At 43.0% G+C, this 24,030-nt stretch overlaps 1 long non-coding RNA gene across 1 annotated transcript; it reads right to left on the reverse strand.

The window, feature by feature from the left end:
- Window positions 1-2,419: 2,419 nt before the first annotated feature.
- Window positions 2,420-19,724, reverse strand: LOC117415529 (uncharacterized). The gene is made up of 5 exons (XR_004663611.2): window positions 18,972-19,724; window positions 15,834-15,946; window positions 4,850-4,907; window positions 2,965-3,038; window positions 2,420-2,546 (listed from the first exon to the last, which is right to left on the reverse strand). It is a non-coding gene; the product is annotated as an uncharacterized LOC117415529 (long non-coding RNA).
- Between the last annotated feature and the right edge of the window lie 4,306 nt (window positions 19,725-24,030).

Here is a 24,030-nt window from a genome sequence, read left to right on the forward strand (position 1 = left end):
TGACAAACCACAATTCAATAATACAGCAGATAATAGTGATAGTTACATCAGGATATGATTAAATAGTGATAGTTACATCAGGATGATTAAATACAAAATACTACAGGTTAAAAACTTGGCAGATTACAGTATTCTGAAGTACAGGATTAAATGCAGTAAAATAGGGGCTGATAAGAGCAAAATAAAGCACATTTACATGAAGGGTGATAGTGTCCCAGGATACAAACAGAGGAGTTCTACAGGTGCTGTCTGAAGAGGTGAGTCTTAAGGAGGCGCCGGAATGTGGTCAGGGACTGGGCAGTCCTGACATCTGTAGGAAGGTCATTCCACCACTGCGGAGCAAGGGTGGAGAAGGAGCGGGCTCTCGAGGCAGGGGAGCGTAGCGGAGGTAGAGCCAGTCTTCTAGTGCAGGCGGAGCGGAGAGGTCGAGTGGGGGTGTAGGGAGAGATGAGGGTCTGGAGGTAGCTGGGTGCAGACTGGTCAAGGCATCTGTAGGCTAGTACAAGAGTCTTGAACTGGATGCGAGCGGTGATCGGGAGCCAGTGGAGCGAGCGGAGTATCATTCAAAACATTACATTATTGGCACAGTACTGTCATGGGTGATGAGCGGCACATAGCTGTCTTATGCAGTCGCTTAGGAAGCCATGACTTTCGTCCTGAAAGCACGCTGAAGCTCCGCGCCGATCGAGTCCAGATCCGGATCAGATCTCTCTAGTCCAGCCGGCCCCTGAGTCCGCGTCGAGCGCCGGAGAGAGTGTGGCATCAAGCGTATTTAATGAGGCATGAGAACTGCCCTTGAAATATTTCTAGAAGCGCTGAGGTTTCCCCGCAATTGAAATACTTCAGATAAACAGTTTTGCTGTTAAAGCGACGCTAGTATGTACTGGTATAAGGAAAGGGTTTTTCTAAAAGTATGTTCAGATTCCATCCACTTAAAGTGCAGCTTGGATAAGACGATGCGATTCAAACAGGAAACGTGTTCCTGTTTACAGGTAAGAACTCCGCTTTACTGTGATCAGAACCACTATGCTCGCTATGGTGATGGTTTATTTATTATTTTAAAACTCTTCAGTAAAATGTGACCTAGACTTCTGGAACATTGATAAATACAGATGTAATTAAACACGCAAAATGATTTAGAATCAGTAATATATTGTGATTAATACAGTAATTGTGTAAACCGTTATTGGTAATGTGTTTAGTTTATTTTGATGTCCAGATGTATTTGCACGAGACACAAAGGTCATCCGGGTCTTTAACCTACGCGTCACGTATGTTCACTTCTCATTGGTCAGTTTGCATAGTGAAGGTGTGTGCAGCTCCAGGATTGGATGAGCATTACGGATGTGTCTGCGTTCTTTAGAAATACATGTTTCTGTACTTGGATTAACATCGCACTTTCCTTTGTGTTTTAGGAGTCGTGTGTCGCCTCTCCTCCTCTCCCGATTTGACCCGAATGTTCCCCGCCTGCAGCGTCCGGCTCTCGTTGCCATAAACTAACACAATTGGATGGGATCCCGACAATAGAAATGTATATTTATGAGCTTCATATAAACGAGGTTTACATGTATATAAATAAAACAATGTATCTTCAGTCTCGTGGGAGGTGATTATACTGAGCTTGCTGTAACCGATGATGTAATTGCAGTAAAATAAGATTGTGCCTGAGTAAATGTGTGCTTAATTTCGATGGATGGATGGATGGATGGGCGGGCATTGTACATGTGGAAGTTCGCAATGCCTCGCTTCCCCTCGCAGACCTGACGCCTCTTTGCTGTCAACTCTCCGCTCTGCCAGCGTGTGTTTCTTCAATACAAATCGGCCTGTCTTGTGAATCTCTTGTGTTTATTGAACCGGGTGGGCGGGACAGCCTCGCTGTATCGTGTGGTAATACCCCTCAGTCCCGTTATACGGCAGGACTGGGTTAGACCCTGATGTGATGCACGATGGTGTGCAGAAACGAAACACACAGCACCCAGAGACCAGCAATGCACAGCTTTATTACAACATCAACTGTGAAGAAGCGTTGCAATGAAACGCCTCCATTAATATCACACACACACACGCACCGCTGGGTGTGGCTGAGTCAGCGCGCTCTTGAGTTACACACGAACACAGGACTGGACAAGCGCGCTAATTACAGTACTGCACACTGAAGAGACATGCCACAAATAAGCATGAGGAGCACGACTGGGTTTGTTTTACCAACAATACACGAGAGGCAAAGTGTGCTGCGCTCTCAATTACCGTAATTTAAACTTATACACAAACATCTTGTATTACATTCAGCAAAGGTGTGAACAGGTTTTGTTTTATTGCGCTCCATTACCGTAATTTATTCAAACACACAGAAATGTTATATATATAGAGAGAGAGAGAGAGAGAGAGATATTGATTGATTGATTATATATATATATATATATATATATATATATATATATGCATTGTGGGGTGAAGACTATAAATATGGGTGGGACAGGGCGTGGGGTCGCAGGCTCGTTCAGTCCTCGGGTCAGCAGTGTCGAGTCTCCTGGAACAACAACGAGCTGCAGAAGCACAAGGCACAGCATTAAGAAAGCAAGCGTGGGGGTTAGGAAGGTAAGCCTCAATCAAGCGGGGATTTAAAACGTTTATACAAAATATATCTGTGCACATTTTAAAACCCTGAAATGTAGTGGACCTCGGAAATGAGCACATCTATAAAACACGTTTCTTAAAACATTCAGCACTGCAGCAACCACTGCACCCTTTCATTTACAAACTGCAGTGGCGTTTTTACTCATTTACAGTGTGTGAATAACGAGAACTAGGTGCAATGTAGTTACATTTCTGTGCCAACTTTTCTTTTAAAACTAACACTGCGTCTTAAAAAACACCCATGTAGAGACAGACGTTACAGACGGAAAAGCATGCGAGTTTAAAACCCGGTTTAAAGACTGTGTTTGTTTAACAATACTTGCCTACCTTGTGCACAGAGGAAAGCGCTCTTCACCAAACAGAGTCCCGCTTCCATGTGGTACAAAGCTATAAACTGGCATCTAGCATTACCGTGTAGATTACCATGGGGGAAAAAAGGAAACTATTAGAGTAAAATTCTCTAATCTAAACGCCATCAAAGCAAACACCAGTTCGCGCCATATTGGAAGTGGGTGGGGCTGAAGGAGGAACACGTCATTCAGGGAGCAAGCAATGATTTGGCGCCACCGTGTGGACAAGAATATAACACCGCCTTCCGTGGTGGTCACTTACCCGGTTTGAGAGACACAGGCGCACACAGAGTCGTATCAGGTAGAGTGAATCTTTATTACCAGTTATTTTGTTATACAATAGATGAATGAATAAATACAAGTAAAATGAAACAAATTTATAAAATGTGAAAGAGCTTTTGCAATAAATGGCATGTTTCTTCAGCACTTGGGAGGCGCCATTCCTTTATTTTTTAAAGGCTAGTTTTAATGCTTGTGGTTAAATAGTGATTGTGTTACTTTGTCCTTTTAATTGTTTATTTAATTCGGCAAAACTACGCCAACGAGCGAGCAAGGCTGGTGAGAAATACAAAAACGCATTTCTTTCAATCTGCTATAAAAACTAACTAGTTGTATACAACAAAAATAACTGCAATTAAATCCTGCGATTCAAAACGTATATAAAATACTAACTACATGAAGAATGCGAAACATCCAAATTGATAAAACGGAACACGTCACACTTAATTGAAAAAAAGCCTTTAAATATAAAAATCAATTTAAATAATAAAAACGTGACACGCAATCTGTGAAAAACAAAGTTACAACCAGTTACTACTCCGTCAGAAAGACCCGTTAATATACTACAATCTGAGAAAAAAAAACCTAAAAACCCCCGCTAACTATAATCTCAATATAACGCGTTCAAATCCATTCGATTCACATCAGCAACCTTACGCACCAAACACTCCACCGCCTATCCCCACAGCTGCCCGGTTTGTGTGGAAGAGACCCATATATGCAATAATACGAGACAAAGTGTAACGCGTGGCTAAGCGTGAAATGCAACGAATATAAACCGTGAACAAGCCATTAACCTGCTCCTGCAACAACAGCCACCCTGCAGCGGCTAGGCTTACAGCAGCGTCCTGCTCGGCTTTCTTTACTGGAAGCGACAACTATTTAAAAAGAAAAACAAAGCGCACTGCGAGCGGCGAGTAACCACACATTAAAACAAACGCGTTATTATCCAGCTTAAATAAAACAACCAGAAACTACAAAGAATATCAACACAGTCGCTGTTTTAAAACCACAAGCATTCACTTTAGCATTTAAAGAATAAAGCAAGGTGCTTCCCTCTTACCAAGTCGAAGCATGCACTGCGTTTACTGAACACTGTCCCGGGAAAAAAAAATCACTTCTCAACCCGGCCTTTTTATACAGGGGCTGATTACATTCTTAAAAGGGGCTTGTTATCTCTGCTGCCCTTCTTAAAAGGGCAACACACAAGCACACCCCTCAGCCCTGCTACACGATGCCTCTGTTTTAATAATGCTCGATTCGTTTTAGCACCAAATTCATTTTGTCTTTGAACATAATCACAACACAAGTTGTATTTCTGTAATTTGATTGTAGATTCGTTTTTTTGCGGTAAACAAAATCAGAGAAAGTAAGCCTAATATAAGGGGTAGATGCCAGTTAAAATGAAAGAGTTCAGACATGTTCCAATGTGCTTGTCAAATGGTTTGGTGTTTATACATTAGGATGTGTACAGTGTGAAAGTTTCAATACTTATCAAGTGTGTTTGATGTGCAGATCACTGCTGCAGACCTAGAACCTCCCCACACTTAGTCCCAATACACTCGGTGTCGCACACAAAGTACCTTTCACAGCGGCTCATCGGACACATCTGCTTGATCACAATCTCACTGAAGATCTAGTCTGGAAAACAAAGAGAGAAGGACTGTTTGGAGTTGTGTTATACTTGAGAAGACAGGTACGTTTTTAAAAGGGTTTGCTGTAGCTGTTAAACTCGCTGTGGTTTCAGACGCTACACTGAGGAACCTCTTCGGGGCACACGTGTGTATTGAAGAGCTTATAGCACTGAAGCAGTTTTACATGGATGTATTTATTGTGTGGATTGAAGAGCTCTATAGCACTGAAGCAGTTTTACATGGATGTTTTTATTGTGTGCATTGAAGAGCTCTATAGCGCTGAAGCAGTTTTACATGGATGTATTTATTGCATATCCTTTTATATTCTATCTGAATATTTTTACATTTTTATGTTACTTTGCACTGTTTTTGTATTTCCTTTGTGCTCGTATTGCATTTATTTATGAACTGGAACAGGTCACTAGAACAAGAGAGAGAATGCCATGGGAAGAGCCCTGCCTCATTCAATGGTGATTCATATTTACTGTATAGACCTGCTCATTGCTGTGTGTTTAAATGAGAGAGCTGCTCATTGCTCTGTGTTTTAAATGAGATACCTGCTCATTGCTGTGTGTTTAAATGAGATACCTGCTCATTGCTGTGTGTTTAAATGAGCTGCTCATTGCTGTGTTTAAATGAGAGCTGCTCATTGCTGTGTTTAAATGAGAGCTGCTCATTGCTGTGTGTTTAAATGAGACCTGCTCATTGCTGTGTGTTTAAATGTGATACCTGCTCATTGCTGTGTTTAAATGAGAGAGCTGCTCATTGCTGTGTGTTTAAATGAGAGCTGCTCATTGCTGTGTTTAAATGAGAGAGCTGCTCATTGCTGTGTGTTTAAATGAGAGCTGCTCATTGCTGTGTGTTTAAATGAGAGCTGCTCATTGCTGTGTTTAAATGAGATACCTGCTCATTGCTGTGTGTAAATGTGATACCTGCTCATTGCTGTGTGTTTAAATGAGAGCTGCTCATTGCTGTGTGTTTAAATGAGAGCTGCTCATTGCTGTGTTTAAATGAGAGAGCTGCTCATTGCTGTGTGTTTAAATGAGAGCTGCTCATTGCTGTGTTTAAATGAGAGCTGCTCATTGCTCTGTGTTTTAAATGAGATACCTGCTCATTGCTGTGTGTTTAAATGAGCTGCTCATTGCTGTGTTTAAATGAGAGAGCTGCTCATTGCTGTGTTTAAATGAGAGCTGCTCATTGCTGTGTGTTTAAATGAGAGAGCTGCTCATTGCTGTGTGTTTAAATGAGAGAGCTGCTCATTGCTGTGTGTTTAAATGAGAGCTGCTCATAGCTCTGTTTAAATGAGCTGCTCATTGCTGTGTGTTTAAATGAGAGAGCTGCTCATTGCTGTGTTTAAATGAGAGCTGCTCATTGCTGTGTTTAAATGAGACCTGCTCATTGCTGTGTTTAAATGTGATACCTGCTCATTGCTGTGTGTTTAAATGAGAGAGCTGCTCATTGCTGTGTGTTTAAATGAGAGCTGCTCATTGCTGTGTGTTTAAATGAGAGCTGCTCATTGCTGTGTTTAAATGAGAGAGCTGCTCATTGCTGTGTGTTTAAATGAGAGCTGCTCATTGCTGTGTTTAAATGAGATACCTGCTCATTGCTGTGTGTTTAAATGTGATACCTGCTCATTGCTGTGTGTTTAAATGAGAGCTGCTCATTGCTGTGTTTAAATGAGATACCTGCTCATTGCTGTGTGTTTAAATGAGAGCTGCTCATTGCTGTGTGTTTAAATGAGAGAGCTGCTCATTGCTGTGTGTTTAAATGAGAGCTGCTCATTGCTGTGTTTAAATGAGAGAGCTGCTCATTGCTGTGTGTTTAAATGAGAGAGCTGCTCATTGCTGTGTTTAAATGAGAGCTGCTCATTGCTGTGTGTTTAAATGAGATACCTGCTCGTTGCTGTGTTTAAATGAGACCTGCTCATTGCTGTGTGTTTAAATGAGAGAGCTGCTCATTGCTGTGTGTTTAAATGAGAGAGCTGCTCATTGCTGTGTGTTTAAATGAGCTGCTCATTGCTGTTTAAATGAGACCTGCTCATTGCTGTGTGTTTAAATGAGAGCTGCTCATTGCTCTGTGTTTAAATGAGAGCTGCTCATTGCTGTGTTTTTTAAATGAGATACCTGCTCGTTGCTGTGTTTAAATGAGACCTACTCATTGCTGTGTGTTTAAATGAGAGCTGCTCATTGCTGTTTAAATGAGACCTGCTCATTGCTGTGTGTTTAAATGAGAGCTGCTCATTGCTGTTTAAATGAGACCTGCTCATTGCTGTGTGTTTAAATGAGAGCTGCTCATTGCTCTGTGTTTAAATGAGAGAGCTGCTCATTGCTCTGTTTAAATGAGAGAGCTGCTCATTGCTGTGTGTTTAAATGAGAGAGCTGCTCATAGCTCTGTTTAAATGAGCTGCTCATTGCTGTGTGTTTAAATGAGAGAGCTGCTCATTGCTGTGTGTTTAAATGAGAGCTGCTCATTGCTCTGTGTTTAAATGAGAGAGCTGCTCATTGCTCTGTTTAAATGAGAGAGCTGCTCATTGCTGTGTGTTTAAATGAGATACCTGCTCATTGCTGTGTTTTAAATGAGACCTGCTCATTGCTGTGTATTTAAATGTGCTCTGTGGTCTTCGATGGGTCAATAAATCGCCCCTGTGGTGGGCACCAGGCTGGATTAATACGCAGTGAAACAGCAACGCTTTTCAGCTCCTCCGCTGTTGAGATCATTAAAATAAACCCATTCAAGCATCTTTACTAGGAGGGTCCTCCCAAGCCAAGTAGATCAGTTCTCAGGAATGCCATGCCGGACTCGACTGGGATTTGCAGGAGAATGTTCCGAGTGATGGTGAAACCCTGGAATGGGATAGTTTCCCTCTCTAGTCCAAACGGTTCCTGAGAAGCCTGTTTCATGGGCTCAACAGCGCGGGTTTCATTTTGTCACGCTAACCATACAGATGACACCTTTGATAACGGGCATGTAGCGCTGCATGGACCCATTATCAAATGCTGTTCATTTCAATTCTGTATTTATTGTGTTTGTGTAATGAAATGAAGCTGCTGAGCCCATGAAACAGGCTTGGAAGCAGGTGTGCGGTCTAGAGCGCTCTCTGCACCGACAGGCTGCTCTGTCTAGAAGTCTCTCTACCCTTATCTCAGGAACCGTTGGGACTAGAGAGGGAAACTATCCCATTCCAGGGTTTCACCATCACTCGGAACGTTCTCCTGCAAATCCCGGTCGAGTCTGGCACGGCATTCCTGAGAACGGATCCACCCCACCCTCCTGGTAAAGACGCTTGTTTGGGCTCTATTTTAATGATCTAAACGTCAGCGGAGCTTCATTTTGGTAACTTCAGGTATTCATTGCAAAATCATTCTAGAGAATGCCTTGTATGTACTACTGTAGGAGGTTCTGTGTCACATGCTAGAGTGCTGAAACACTTCAGATACAGAATCAGGCATTCAGGAATGAAGCCTTGCTCTGAGAACCGCAGCTTTGATTGTTTTTTGAGGAACTAGGGAAGAGTCCTCCTGGTAAGTTGCAGTTAAGCAAAGTGATTGTGAGAGAAATGCTTGTATTTCATTCTATAGAAGCTGCTTTGACTCACGACTGGAATGGAAACGCTTGTATTTCATTCTATAGAAGCTGCTTTGACTCATGCCTGGAATGGAAACGCTTGTATTTCATTCTATAGAAGCTGCTTTGACTCATGCCTGGAATGGAAACGCTTGTATTTCATTCTATAGAAGCTGCTTTGACTCACGCCTGGAATGGAAACGCTTGTATTTCATTCTATAGAAGCTGCTTTGACTCATGCCTGGAATGGAAACGCTTGTATTTCATTCTATAGAAGCTGCTTTGACTCACGACTGGAATGGAAACTCTTGTATTTCATTCTATAGAAGCTGCTTTGACTCATGCCTGGAATGGAAACGCTTGTATTTCATTCTATAGAAGCTGCTTTGACTCATGCCTGGAATGGAAACGCTTGTATTTCATTCTATAGAAGCTGCTTTGACTCATGCCTGGAATGGAAACGCTTGTATTTCATTCTATAGAAGCTGCTTTGACTCATGCCTGGAATGGAAACGCTTGTATTTCATTCTATAGAAGCTGCTTTGACTCACGACTGGAATGCTATTGCTGTTTGTTTTGTCGTTCTGTATGAATATATCATCGTTGTTTAAACAAACTGGAGAGTCTCAACTGGCCAGAACTCGAATCGAAGGATAATTAATAGCCTACTATTTTACAGCATGCAACTGTGATGTCACTTTCAGAGGATGACATCACAAAGGATGTGTCCACTGTAATGAATACCAATGAAGTCTCTACATTACTGGAGGTCCCATCGAACAGCATTGAATTGGTACCAAGCGAGTTTGAGTTGTTTTAGTAATTGTTGAAACTACTGTATTGTGATATGTGCTTCTGCACGCACGCACACACAATAACTACACTAGTGTTTGTACAGGCGAGCAGTGTGATCATTGTTCAGCTACTTCTCCAGAATGTCAGTAAACCCAACTGTAGAGATCCTTCAATTAGCCAATGCACTGCATGGCATTGGTAGCACACTGGAAGGGTTTGATTGTGTCGGAGTTACGGTTTCAACTATAAGAGAAGAGTTTGAGTTATAAACTCAGACGTGCCTGTGTCTCCTCCCAACCCCCCCTCGCTCTCCAGCCTTTGAGTTCAGTGCTGCTGTCGGCAGCATGGGGGTTTTTAATGTGCATTTGAATCCGCTGGAAGCCAGGGCTGGGTGCTGAACTGACCCGCGGGTTGAAAAGGTTTGGTAGGCAGGCTGGGCAGCCTCTGGATGTGAGCTGCTGTTTCCAGCACAAGTGCACCACCTTGTGGAGGACTGCTAGTGTTGTGTGCTGTATTAACTCATAGTAACAGTAAAGCCATGAATGGGATACGATTCCACATCCCGATTCCACATCCCGTCTCCACGGGCGTGGCTGGATTGTTCTCCAGTATTGAAGAATTGCACGTGCTGTTTCGTTTCGACTTTCATCTACTAGTTACTAAAAACAGTCAAAGGACTGCTCAAGTAACTGACTTCTGAGACCCTAATTGCAGAGGTGAGATTGAACAGCTTCACTGTTTAATTTTAAAGTGGGAAGCTGCAGTTTCTCTGTGGGTTGCAGTGTGATTTGGTTTACATGCTGGGGCTCTATTTTAATGATCTAAGCCGTGGCGGAGCTTCATTTTGGTATCTTCTAATTTACATTAAGTCGTCACTTTGGAGAATGTCTTGTATATAATACTGTAAGAGTTACTTTGTCACATGCTGGAGTACTGAAACATCTTGGATGTGAAATGAGGAATTTCAGGAGTGAAGCCTTGCTCTTGAAGAACAACAGCTTCATGCGTTTCTTGTTTGCTTGTTTAAGGGGGGGACTAGGGAAGAGTCCTCAAGGTAAACTGCATGCAATTACACGTTTTTAAGCCAAGTAATTTTGAGAGAATCTCTTGTTTAATTCTATAGACGTTGCTTTGACTCGTGACTTGAGTGCTCTTCTGTTTTGTCCTGTTGTACAAATGCATCAAACAAATAAATCAAACGATTGCTTAAACAATTGATAAATATTCAGAGATTGATTTCCCTGCTGAAACGGATCAGCAGCACAATGGAAATTGCTGAAGAGAAGGTGTGAAGCACCATCTCCTCTCTGTATGAATTTAATCATGCTTGTAGCTGTATTTAAGGAAATAAACTTCCACATCACTCCTAATTTGATATGGGTTGTTATTTGTTTGCTCTTGTATAAAGAGCTTTCTTTTGGTATCGAACGCGTTCTGGTTCAATGCAGGCAGATTGAAATGTTAAAAGCAAACCAATGGCCACGCAGGCGATTTTAATCCTAAGTGAATAATTCCTAAAGAACAGTCGCTTGATCACACTGGTGTTGACATGAATACATTACAGGCACTCTGAATTCAAACCTACCCTGCAGAATAATAAACTCTGTAAAGAAGTGAAATCCTTGCTCCACAGAGTAACCAGTGTATGAATAATCTGGGGGTCCCTCTCATTTATCAAGTTATTGGAATACATGCTGCGTTTTCAGCATAACTTGATTTACTGGCTCCAGCAAATCCACACGTTTTAGAACATCTAAGACTATACTGCATTAAACTCTAAATATGTATTTGCTCTTTCTTTTTGCCTTGTTTTATTTTGTTCTCCCTATTAAATTTCTTTTTTTCCCTCTTCCTTTTCAATGGCAAAATCACTCTACTGCTGAGCTGGAAAGCTCCCAACAAGACAAGCCTGGCAATGTGAGAACAAGCCCAAGATGAGAGCGACGCTCGGAGTGACCCGCTGCGCTGCTGCTGCCTCCCTCGCTTCTGACCTTCCAAGACTGGAGAGGACAGGGGATGAACTGGAACAAAACAGAGCCGCTCCAAGCACGGCTCTCCAGAAGAGAGAGCCGCTCCAAGCACGGCTCTCCAGAACAAACCGCAGCAGACAGGAGACCTCCAGCAAATGAAGGAGCCCCAGCAAGAGCAGCACAGGCCCCTAATCTCACTGCTGCAACAACAAGATGAGAGAATGAGCACCTCCACACAGAGCTAGAACAAACAGAGGAGCGAGAGGGAGAGAAACAGAGCTTCATAACCTCCAAAAGAACAGAGAGAGAGCAAACGCAGAGCTTCAACCTCCAAAAGAACAGAGAGAGAGCAAGTGCAGAGCTTCAACCTCCAAAAGAACAGAGCAAGCACAGAGCTTCAACCTCCAAAAGAACAGAGCAAGCACAGAGCTTCAACCTCCAAAAGAACAGAGAGAGAGCAAGCGCAGTGCTTCAACCTCCAAAAGAACAAAGAGCAAGCACAGAGCTTCAACCTCCAAAAGAACAGAGAGCAAACGCAGAGCTTCAACCTCCAAAAGAACAGAGCAAGCACAGAGCTTCAACCTCCAAAAGAACAGAGCAAACGCAGAGCTTCAACCTCCAAAAGAACAGAGAGAGAGCAAGCGCAGAGCTTCAACCTCCAAAAGAACAGAGAGCAAGCACAGAGCTTCAACCTCCAAAAGAACAGAGAGAGAGCAAGTGCAGAGCTTCAACCTCCAAAAGAACAGAGCAAGCACAGAGCTTCAACCTCCAAAAGAACAGAGAGAGAGCAAGCACAGAGCTTCAACCTCCAAAAGAACAGAGAGCAAGCACAGAGCTTCAACCTCCAAAAGAACAAAGAGCAAACACAGAGCTTCAACCTCCAAAAGAACAGAGAACGAGCAAGCACAGAGCTTCAACCTCCAAAAGGAGAAGCAGTTGAAATGAACACGCCACATTTCAACTCCAAGACTACTAGAGTTGGATCAACTGCTGTACCAACAACTATCTCGGAACTACAACCTGCCAGAGAACTGGACTATTCAAGAGGTTCTGATCTGCTCCCACACCAGACTGAAATGAGCTGTGCAATTGGGAGCAATACTGAGGCAGAGCCTAAAAGGAGGAGAAGCCAACTCTACAGAGAAGAGGCAAGGCTCAGAGATGGAGACCAGCGACTCTGAGAAGCAGTCCCATGTGCACCCCCTAGTGTGCAACGCTACACGCCCAGTCACAGCACTCTCAACCTGAACACTGCCCAGAGCGGGACCTCTCTCCCTGAATGCACTCAACCACCCAGAACCAGGCAAGCCCATCCTACAACTCTACAATGCACTCTGAAGAAACTGAGAACGAATGCTTTACACCAAGAGGGCTAATGAGCTCATTACTTGCCTGGTCTAGAAATCCACCAAGTCCACAAGTTAGCGTCAACTATCAGCAAGTGTGACCCAGCTAAAAAGGACATCAGCATTGAGGGTCGCATCAGTCCTGTCCAGGGCGGTATCGAGTGTTTGGGGACTGAAATGATCTTGTTACCGTATCCACTGACGGTAAGACTGGATTTTAAAGCGGGTGTGGAACTGGAAGCTACAGGGGACCCTGAGGGGTCACAAGTTCACTTGCTGTTCTCGCTGAGCTGGACTGCAATGGGAAACGAAGCCCTCCTTGAGGTAGGTAGGCTGCCTTTCTTTATCTGTCTGCTGGGCATCTCATTGAGAGCACTTTCAGGATTCAATAGCAAACAAACACATGTATATTGTTACATATGATAATATGCAGCTATGGCCAAAAGTTTTGCATCACCCTATAGGATTAACTAACTAGCTTCATTACAGTCGAATGAAACCCACTGAATGAATATTGAATTACACACCGCTGTGTAGTTTCCCATACACTTCACAAAAAACTGACAAATTGAAAAATGTGACATTTCAAGATCCCAACATGAAATACTGCACTACTGTTATTGCTTACAGTAGACTTTTTTTTTTTTTTTTGCAATATTGTTTTTGTTTCTTTGATTTATATGATTAAATGAAAGATCTAAATTATGTTCATAAAGTTTATTTTTATTGTCTCCATTCTAGGTGATGCACAATGTTTATCACAGCTGTACAATGTAATGTATGCATTAAGAACACATCTTAAAGCACAAAGACTTGTGTTGGATTCTGCCATTTCTTGGGAAGAGTGTAGCAATGTTGAAGGCAGGTGTGTGTTACTGGCTAGCTGCTAGGCTCCAAACAGGGCTAATGCACTGATCAGTGTTTCATCGAGACTCTCGGTGGAAGACATGGGGATCAGTCCTCTATTGGTAGCGGAGTTATTTCCCATCAGTGGTGACTTGGAAGGGCTTGGTTAGAAATAAACAGTCAATTTGGTTACTGAGAAAGGCAAGGACGTTTAGTTACAGAATAAATCGGATGTCTCTAATGGTAAAGGTGCTGGATTTGAAAGGATTGTGCTTACCAGCACTCTGTTTGTTTAATTACCATGTAATGGCCCAGGGCAGCAGTTTTCAGATCTACAGCAAACTGTATTGAAGAGCATGGTGTGCCTGTGATGAACGGTGTGCATGTTGAGAGTGACGGCCACGCTGATCTTACACCCTGTAGTGTTTGTGTAGCTGCATGTGGAGAGCAGCATTGTGATGAACAGTGTGCACGTTGAGAGTGACGGCCACGCTGATCTCACACCCTGTAGTGTTTGTGTAGCTGCATGTGGAGAGCAGCACTGTGATGTGTCTCGAGCTCCAGAGCCTTACCAGGGAGGGTCCTGCCATGCCATGTGCTGCTGCTTTCAGAGACACTGTGGAGGAGCCACATGGGACATGCCTGCAGCGAGCTGTGAGATAAAACAACCAGATAGCAGCCTAGAGAGAGCAGCCTGCCTGCAGAGAGAGCTCTCGACAGACAGCAGCCTGTCAGTGCAGAGAGAGCTCTAGACAGAGAGCAGCCTGTCAGTGCAGAGAGCTCCAGACAGAGGAGCCTGTCTGCAGAGAGAGAGCTCTAGACAGAAAGCAGCCTGTCTGCAGAGAGCTCTAGACAGAGAGCAGCCTGTCTATGCAGAGAGAGCTCTAGACAGCACACCTGCTTCCAAACCCGTTTCATGGGCTCAGCGGCGCGGGTTTCATTTTGTCACGCTAACTATACAGATGACACCTTTGATAACGGGCATGTAGCGCTGCATGGACCCATTATCAAATGCTGTTCATTTCAATTCTGTATTTATTGTGTTTGTGTAATGAAATGAAGCTGCTGAGCCCATGAAACAGGCTTGGAAGCAGGTGTGCGGTCTAGAGCGCTCTCTGCACCGACAGGCTGCTCTCTGTCTAGAGCTCTCTGCAGACAGGCGGCTGTCTCGCAACGTCCCTGAAGGTAGCAACACATGGCAGAGAACAACCCTCCCTGGTAAACTCTTTCCATTGTCATATCACATATAACAAGGCTTGCTACTATTCGATATTTTTCAATTCAAGCAGAGAATGGGTGAAATCGACCTTTGTGGTTTAAAAAAAAATAAATAAAAAAAAAAAAATACTTTTTTATGCCATTAAACGCCTCCTTTAGCGAAACCCCTTCATCATACTCAATAAGTTATAAAGCTTATGTCGGCCAGTTTCGATGGCCAGGCTGTGGTCACTGAGATTTTTTTGTTAACGTTTGTCTTTAGTGTTTTTTTAATTTTGGTTAAATAATCTGCCAATTTGGAATTTTCTGTTTTTGGTGATTTTTGTTTTGTGATTTTATATTTTTCCTATTTTGGATGTATTTATTTTTTAGATGTGTCAATTTGTTTCGAGGTTGTTGTCTTGTGCACTTTTTTTTTTTTTTTTAATATATTCATGTCGATTTTAGGGTGTGTCTGGTGTAAATGTAGTCGGATGGATTGATAAGAATCCAATCTGACTCTTACTCGGGACACTGTTCTGTAAGGAAGGCCAGTATCCGTGTATTAATGATACTGCAGAACACCTTCCCCAGGCTACTGTTCACACAGATGCCCTGGTAGTTGTTGGGGTTGAATTTGTCTCCACTCTTTTATAAATCAGGGTTATCAGTCCTTGATTCCAGATCCCAGGGAAACACCCAGCTCTTAGACCAGGTTCAATATTTTGAGCCAGGCTTCCTGATCTGGCTGCTGTGTTTCAGCATTTCATTGCTGATGCTGTCTGGGCCGCTAGCTTTTTTGGTCTTGCCGTGTGCCAGGGGCATCAATGGGTTTTGATTGTGTTTTGATTTATTTTTTCTAAATAATTTAATTCTTGGATGATAGTGGCCTGATCAGAATTTACTGGTTGATTTTGTACAAAGTCATTTTTCCAGATGTTAGTGTTGAATTGCTAATTGTTTATGGTTTCTGGGGTTGGTGTTTTTTTTTTAGTTTCCCAGAAGGAGTTTTGCTCAATACTCTTGGGTGTCCTTTTTCATTTTTGGGATGTGTGTGCTCTTGTTTTGCTCAATAGACTCTTGGGTGTCCTTTCATTTTTGGGATGTGTGCTCTTGTTTTGCTCAATAGAGAGTAATGCCTAAATCTCCTGTGCTGTCTTGTGTTCATATCTCCTTACTGTCTGTATCTCTGTGCCCCTGAAACGCTGCACTGACCTGGATTCCTCTAGTGGTTGACCCCTTGCTTCTTCCGTTTGCCCTTTACTTTCAGCGAGGATCTGTTTCCATGGGGCTGCATCTCGAATACAGACCAACGATAGTGAAGATTTCTGCAATATAAAGACAGGGATTGCATAGTGGCATGTGTGCTGCTCGAGGGACTGTCCAAACCACCGCCTCCCCAATTCCCACTTGCCCAGCTGAGCATCAACACGCTGTGTTACTTTAATGCAAGATTAAGATGTGTAGCCCACACATGCTAAAGACTGGGGGGGGTTGATGTGCTTGACCTGTACTCTGAATCTACCATGGGGGTATATTTGCACAAATGGACTTATCTATTGTCCCATTCTTTTCCATGCATGTCGAATCCTACAGTGGCTGACTTGTGCAGTTGGTCTCATTTTAAGGTCTTTCTGTACTTTGTTTTGTTTCTATGCGAGTGCTGTCCATCCACTATCCTCTTATAATATCGAGCTCATCCTGCTAAACCACATACTTGAGGCTGTTTGAAAGTGGCACTGGAATGCAGGCAAAGCATTTTAAAGGCCAGTAAAATGACGCGCCTACACAGTGTAACGATAGTAATATTGTAGGAATGTCACTTTCCACACTGTTGCTAGACTTCATTGGATGAGAACAGACTGGACTCCACCTCCGCCTGTTGGAAAGGTGACTGCTGTATACGTTGTGCTGATGTATGCCAAGCCTGAATAAAGGGATTTATTAAACGACACGTCTATGGTTTATCCAGAACTAATACAATGCACATAAAATAAATTATTACAATCCACCCCTACACCATGAACCATGACACCCCTGATCATTACACCTGAACGCTAGGAGGATGAGTGGTGAAGACTCATCTTGAGAGTGATGTGCTGGTAACCTCTCCTCTCTAGCGCCACAATGCACATCTATAGACTAGGCGGATGAGTGGTGAAGACTCATCTTGAGAGTGATGTGCTGGTAACCTCTCCTCTCTAGCTCCACAATGCACATCTATAGACTAGGAGGATGAGTGGTGAAGACTCATCTTGAGAGTGATGTGCTGGTAACCTCTCCTCTCTAGCTCCACAATGCACATCTATAGACTAGGAGGATGAGTGGTGAAGACTCATCTTGAGAGTGATGTGCTGGTAACCTCTCCTCTCTAGCTAGCAGAGTGTACAGAGGTGTAACAATACACTAATGTCATGATACGATGGGTATTGCAATATGCAGGCTGTGATGCAATGCAAGTGATGTCCTGACATCAACCTGTATGAGGCATAACATGAACCCACTTATTCTTCATTCAAGAAGCACTTGGTGAACTACAATGCAATGAGCTATACTGTGCTTTTGGTCTTGAATCGCAATATATATACATATACCTCCTATTACAATAAGTAATGTAAAGAAAGTGTCATGATTTATCATTTTGCACCAGTGAAGCGTGAACCCCAGCCAGCCTCCTGTCTCCTGGTAGTGTTTTAATAAATCAATGCCTCCCTGCACACTGTTTAAACCCCATCCGCCTCCACAGAGCTGGAAAGATCTTCTGAAACTCCATTCAACACCATCTCTACTCTGCTGTGTGCAGCAACACAAACCTTCCAGCCGCACAGCCTTGCAATGCAACCATGTTTCTATTTGATTCAAAGTCACAAGTTTAGAAAAAGGGTAATGGTGGATTAATCCGTGCACTGAACTTTTTGAATTGATGGTTGAAGGTAGTGTGGTCACTCTGCTAAGAGAAAGGGGGCTCCCTCCAGCCCAGGGCTGGCTTGGGACAATAGCAACAAAAAAGAAATGATTAATCTTGCAACATGTCAGTAAACATCTAATAAATGGGGACTAGTTCTCATGAGACTAGTTCTGAAACGTGTTTTGTCTTTTTGGATCTTTATTGCCCCCAGTATGTCATGGAATTCTTGAACAGGCGCTCGTGGGAAGCTACTTCAAGATGCAGGTAAGTGGTTTTATTTATTTTATTTACGTTTTTAGCTTTTTTTATTTATTTTGTCATGGTTTGATTTACACCTTAATGTTGCACCCCTAATGCACATCTGTAGACTAAGAGGATGAGTGGTGAAGACTCATCTTGAGAGTGATGTGCTGATAACCTCTCCTCCTAACGTTGCAATACCATGAGTTATGTTGTGCTCATGGTCTTGTGTCACACTTCAAACAATACAAGCCTCTATTGCAATGCAATGCATCATAAGAAAGTATTATAAACCACCCCTACACCATGAACCATGACACCCATGATCATTACACCTGAAGACCTGGATGAGTGGTGAAGACTCATCTTGAGAGTGATGTGCTGGTAACCTCTCCTCTCTAGTGCCACAATGCACATCTATAGACTAGGAGGATGAGTGGTGAAGACTCATCTTGAGAGTGATGTGCTGGTAACCTCTCCTCTCTAGCGCCACAATGCACATCTATAGACTAGGAGGATGAGTGGTGAAGACTCATCTTGAGAGTGATGTGCTGGTAACCTCTCCTCTCTAGATCCACAATGCACATCTATAGACTAGGAGGATGAGTGGTGAAGACTCATCTTGAGAGATGTGCTGGTAACCTCTCCTCTCTAGCGCCACAATGCACAATGTTTTTTGTTTGTTTTTTTAAACCAAACAACCAGTAAGATCTATCAATATAGCTGTTGCTCTGACCTGTAAATTTGTGCAGTAATATTTCTTACAAAATGAAACTGAAAACATTTTCCATATCACGAGAGGCTGGATTCAGAAATCGTCTGATATATTCTGGGGAGGTGTTTGTTATGTCAGTCTTGTACCATGTGTTGTCCATATCTGCTAATTTATCCAAGTCCTATTGACCTTTTCAACTCTCTGCTCTCTTTTCATTACTTTTGCCCAGTGAAGTGTGAACCCCAGCCAGCCTCTTGTCTCTGGTAGTGTTTTAATAAATCAATGCCTCCCTGAACACCTGTTTGAAACCCATCCGCCTCCACAGAGCTGGAATGAGCTTCTGAAACTCCATTCAGCACCATATCCACTCTGCTGTGTGCAGCAACACAAACCTTCCAGCCGCACAGCCTTGCAATGCAACCATGTTTCTATTTGATTCAAAGTCACAAGTTTAGAAAAAGGGTAATGGTGGATTAATCCGTGCACTGACCTTTTGAATTGATGGTTTGAAGATAGTGTGGTCACTCTGCTAAGAGAAAGGGGGCTCCCTCCAGACCAAGGCAGGCTTGGGATAATAGCAACATAAGAGAAATGATTAATCTTGTAACATGTCAATATACATCTAATAAATGGGGACTAGATCTCATGAGACTAGTTCTGAAACGTATTTTGTCGTTTTGGATCTTTTTTGCCCCCAGTATGTCATGGAATTCTTGAACAGGCGCTCGTGGGAAGCTACAAGATGCAGGTAAGTGGTTTTTTATTTATCTTTTTTTCCCCAAAAATCGTTTTAGCTTTATATGTATTTTGTAATTATTTGATTTACACCGTAATGTTGCACCCCTAATGCACAGCTATAGACTAGGAGGATGAGTGGTGAAGACTCATCTTGAGAGTGATGTGCTGGTAACCTCTCCTCTCTAGCGCCACAATGCACATCTACAGACTAGGAGGATGAGTGGTGAAGACTCATCTTGAGAGTGATGTGCTGGTAACCTCTCCTCTCTAGATCCACAATGCACAGCTACAGGGTAGGAGGATGAGTGGTGAAGACTCATCTTGAGAGTGATGTGCTGGTAGCCTCTCCTCTCTAGCACCACAATGCACAATAGTTTAGTTTATATTGTCAAATTAAGGCTGTCATTCAGTATGTTTTACCACACAACCATTAAGATCCATCAATGCAGCTGTCACTCTGGCATTTGAATGTATACCGCAGTGCTGAATCTCAATTCAATCAACAGTATCCCTACTCTGCTGTGTGAGCGACAAAAAAAAGCTTCCAGAGGCACAATACATCCCTTTATGTTAACATAAGCATCTCTTTAACAAATGCTTTTTTTTTTTTTTAGGTTTTTTCACCCAAATTCGATAAAATCTAGCCCAAATTTTGCCAAAAAATCTGCCCCCAAAATCCTGATATTTTGCAGCAAAAACTCCGCCCCCAAATTTTGCTGAAAAAACCCAGCCCAAACTCCACCCCAAAATCCTGCCCAGATTTTGCAGCCAAAATCCGCTCCCAAATTGCCAAAATCCGCCCCCAGATTTTGCCAAAAAAAACCCTGCCCAAAATCCCACCCAGATTTTGCCAAAAAAACTCCGCCCAAAATCCCACCCAAAATCCACCCCCAGATTTTGCCGAAAACCCTGTCCAAAATCCTGCCCCCAGATTTTACCGAAAAAAACCCGCCCAAAATCCCACCCAGATTTTGCAGCAAAAATCCCGCCACCAACTTTTGCTGAAAAAACCCCGCCCGAAATCCCTCCCCAGATTTTACCAAAAAAAACCTGCCCAAAATCTGCCCCAAAATCCCGCCCAGATTTTGCAGCAAAAATCCCGCCACCAACTTTTGCCGAAAAAACCCCGCCCAAAATCCCTCCCCAGATTTTACCAAAAAAACCCCGTCCAAAATCAGCCCCTGAAATCCCGCCCCCAGATTTTGCAGCAAAAATCCTGCCCCAAAATCCCACCCTTAAATTTTGCCGAAAAATTGCCGAAAATCCCGCCCCCAGATTTTGCAGCAAAAAGCCCGCCCAAAATCCGCCCCCAAATTTTGCAGCAAAAATCCCGCCCCTAGATTTTACCGAAAAAAAACCCGCCCAAAATCCGCCCCCAAATTTTGCAGCAAAAATCCCACCCCAAAATCCGCCCCTAAATTTTGCCGAAAAAACCCCACCCAAAATCCCACCCAGATTTTGCAGCAAAAATCCCGCCCCCAAATTTTTCCGAAAAAAAACCCCGCCCCAAATCCGCCCCCAAATTGTCAAAAAAAACCCCGCCCAAAATCCCGCCCCCAGATTTTGCAGCAAAAACCCCGCCCAAAATCCGCCCCAAATTTTGCAGCAAAAACCCCGCCCAAAATCCGCCCCTAAAATCCCGCCCCCAGCTTTTGCAGCAAAAATCCTGCCCCAAAATCCCGCCCCTAGATTTTACCGAAAAAAAACCCGCCCAAAATCCGCCCCCAGATTTTTCAGCAAAAATCCTGCCCCAAAATCCCCCAGATTTTGCTAAAATCCCGCCCTTAAATTTTGCCGAAAAAACCCCGCCCAAAATCCGCCCCCAAATTTTGCCGCAAAAATCCGCCCCCAAATCCCGCCCCCAAATTGTCAAAAATCCCGCCCCCAGATTTTGCAGCAAAAACCCCGCCCAAAATCCGCCCCCAAATTTTGCAGCAAAAACCCCGCTCCAAAATCCGCCCCCAAATTTTGCAGCAAAAACCCCGCCCAAAATCTGCCCCTGAAATCCCGCCCCCAGCTTTTGCAGCAAAAATCCTGCCCCAAAATCCCGCCCCTAATTTTACCGAAAAAAAAAAACCCGCCCAAAATCCGCCCCAGGTTTTGTAGCAAAAATCCCGCCCCCAAATTTTACTGAAAAAACCCCGCCCAAAATCCCGCCCAGATTTTGCAGCAAAAAACCCCGCCCAAAATCCGCCCCTGAAATCCCGCCCCTAGATTTTACCGAAAAAAACCCACCCAAAATCCGCCCCCAGATTTTGCAGCAAAAAACCCCGCCCCCAAATTTTACTGAAAAAACCCTGCCCAAAATCCCGCCCAGATTTTGCAGCAAAAAACCCCGCCCAAAATCCGCCCCTGAAATCCCGCCCCCAGATTTTGCCGAAAAAACCCGTCCAAAATCCCGCCCCTAGATTTTACCGGAAAAAAATCTGCCCCCAAATTTTGCGCAGCAAAAACCCCGCCCAAAATCCCACACAGATTTTGCAGCAAAAATCCCGCCCCCAAATTTTGCCGAAAAAACCCCGCCCAAAATCCGCCCCTGAAATCCCGCCCCCAGATTTTGCTGAAAAAACATTCAAAGAAAAGGTTTAATGTATAAGAGACACAAATGGCAAAATCATAGACAAAGAAAAAAAATAGCAAACATTAAATGATTACTTTTCACAGGTTTTTACAAAGGAGGATACGGACAACATGCCCCACATGTAGACCTGTTCCTATCCAGTTTTAAATAACTTTAGCATAACAGAGGCAGAAGTGTTAAAGGGACTAGGAGCTGGGACGGATGAGATCCTCCCAATAGTACTCAAAGAAATAAAAGTTATTTACAAACCGCTAAACAAGATCATACAACAGTCTCTTGACACGGGTTCTACCGACAGACCGGAAAATTGCAAACAATACCGATCCACAAAAAGGGAGACGAAACCGAACTAGGTAAATACAGACCAATGAGCCTGACTTCTATTATATGTAAACTTATGGAAACTATAGTAAGATCCAAAATAGAAAATTACCTATATGGTAACAATATCCTGGGAGACAGTCAGCATGGTTTTAGGAAAGGGGGATCATGTCTAACTAGCCTGCTTGATTTTTTTGAGGATGCAACATCGACAATGGATAAATTGCAAAGCATATGACATGGTTTATTTAGATTTCCAGAAAGCTTTTGACAAAGTCCCGCATAAAAGATTAATTCTCAAACTGAACGCAGTAGGGATTCAAGGAAATGCATGCACATGGATTAGGGAGTGGTTAACATGTAGAAAACAGAAAGTACTGATTAGAGAGAAACCTCAAAATGGAGCGAGGTAACCAGTGGTGTACCACAGGGATCAGTATTAGGTCCTCTGCTATTCCTAATCGACATTAATGATTTAGATTCTGGTATAGACACAAAAATAGGAGTGGCGGCAAACACTGTTGCAGCAGCAAAGGTCATTCAAAATGATCTAGACAGCATTCAGAACTGGGCAGACACATGGCAAATGACATTTAATAGAGAAAAGTGTAAAGTACTGCACATAGGCAATAAAAATGTGCATTATAAATATCATATGGGAGATACTGAAATTGAAGAAGGAATCTATGAAAAAGACCTAGGAGTTTATGTTGACTCAGAAATGTCTTCATCTAGACAATGTGGGGAAGCTATAAAAAAAGCCAACAAGATGCTTGGATATATTGTGAGAAGTGTTGAATTTAAATCAAAACTTTACAATGCATTAGTAAGACCTCACCTAGAATATTGCGTTCAGTTTTGGTCACCTCGTTACAAAAAGGATATTGCTGCTCTAGAAAGAGTGCAAAGTAACAGCAACCAGAATTATCCCGAGTTTAAAAGGCATGTCGTATGCAGACAGGCTAAAAGAATTGAATCTATTCAGTCTTGAACAAAGAAGACTCAGATCACCGCGTACTCAAGCATTTAAAATCCTAAAAGGTATAGACCGTATCAACCCAGGATACTTTTTTGACCTGAAAAAAGAAACGAGGACCAGGGGTCACAAATGGAGATTAGATAAAGGGGCATTCAGAACAGAAAATAGGAGGCACTTTTTTGCACAGAGAATTGAGGGTCTGGAACCAACTCCCCAGTAATGTTGTTGAAGCTGACACCCTGGGATCCTTCAAGAAGCTGCTTGATGAGATTCTGGGATCAATAAGCTACTAACAACCAAACAAGCAAGATGTGCCAACTGGCCTACTCTCGTCTGTAACCTTTCTTATGTTATGTATTGGCACCTGCACTTACTAGAAGAAACATGCTGTTAACATTCGCCACTAATGTAATATGACTGGTTTGTGTTAAAACAGCAGCTCCTACCAGCATTCGGGTCAGTTCAATTCTATTAACAATTTCATTTTAAAATCAATTCCCATTCCCTTTTAATCAATTCCAACTCATTGTTGATAAAAATTGCTTGCTCAAATGAGTTTCTAACAGTGGCAAAAAAAAAATCAATTTAAACCGGCTTCAAACGAAAGCAGCAGAACAATCCCAACAGTTTATAATGCCTTTAAAAATATCAATTCCAATTGCAGGACTTGGGAATTGTTTTAAAAAGAAGTTGGAATCAAAAAACAGGAACTGACCCAACCCTGGTTCCTCGGATCATATTGAGGTGTGTGTGTGTCCTGTTTGCTGTTTTCATTGCTGCCATTTTTCACCTCATTGGCCAAGACCTGCCACAGGGAATTCAAATCCTGTACCGAACAGATGTCAGGGTGTTCAAACTCAACAGGTTCAAGGCTAAAAGCAAAGTCGTCACCACCACCATCATGGAGCTTCAGTACGCCGACAACAATGC

This window comes from Acipenser ruthenus, chromosome 7, assembly GCF_902713425.1.
Source record: "Acipenser ruthenus chromosome 7, fAciRut3.2 maternal haplotype, whole genome shotgun sequence".
Taxonomy (NCBI): domain Eukaryota; kingdom Metazoa; phylum Chordata; class Actinopteri; order Acipenseriformes; family Acipenseridae; genus Acipenser; species Acipenser ruthenus.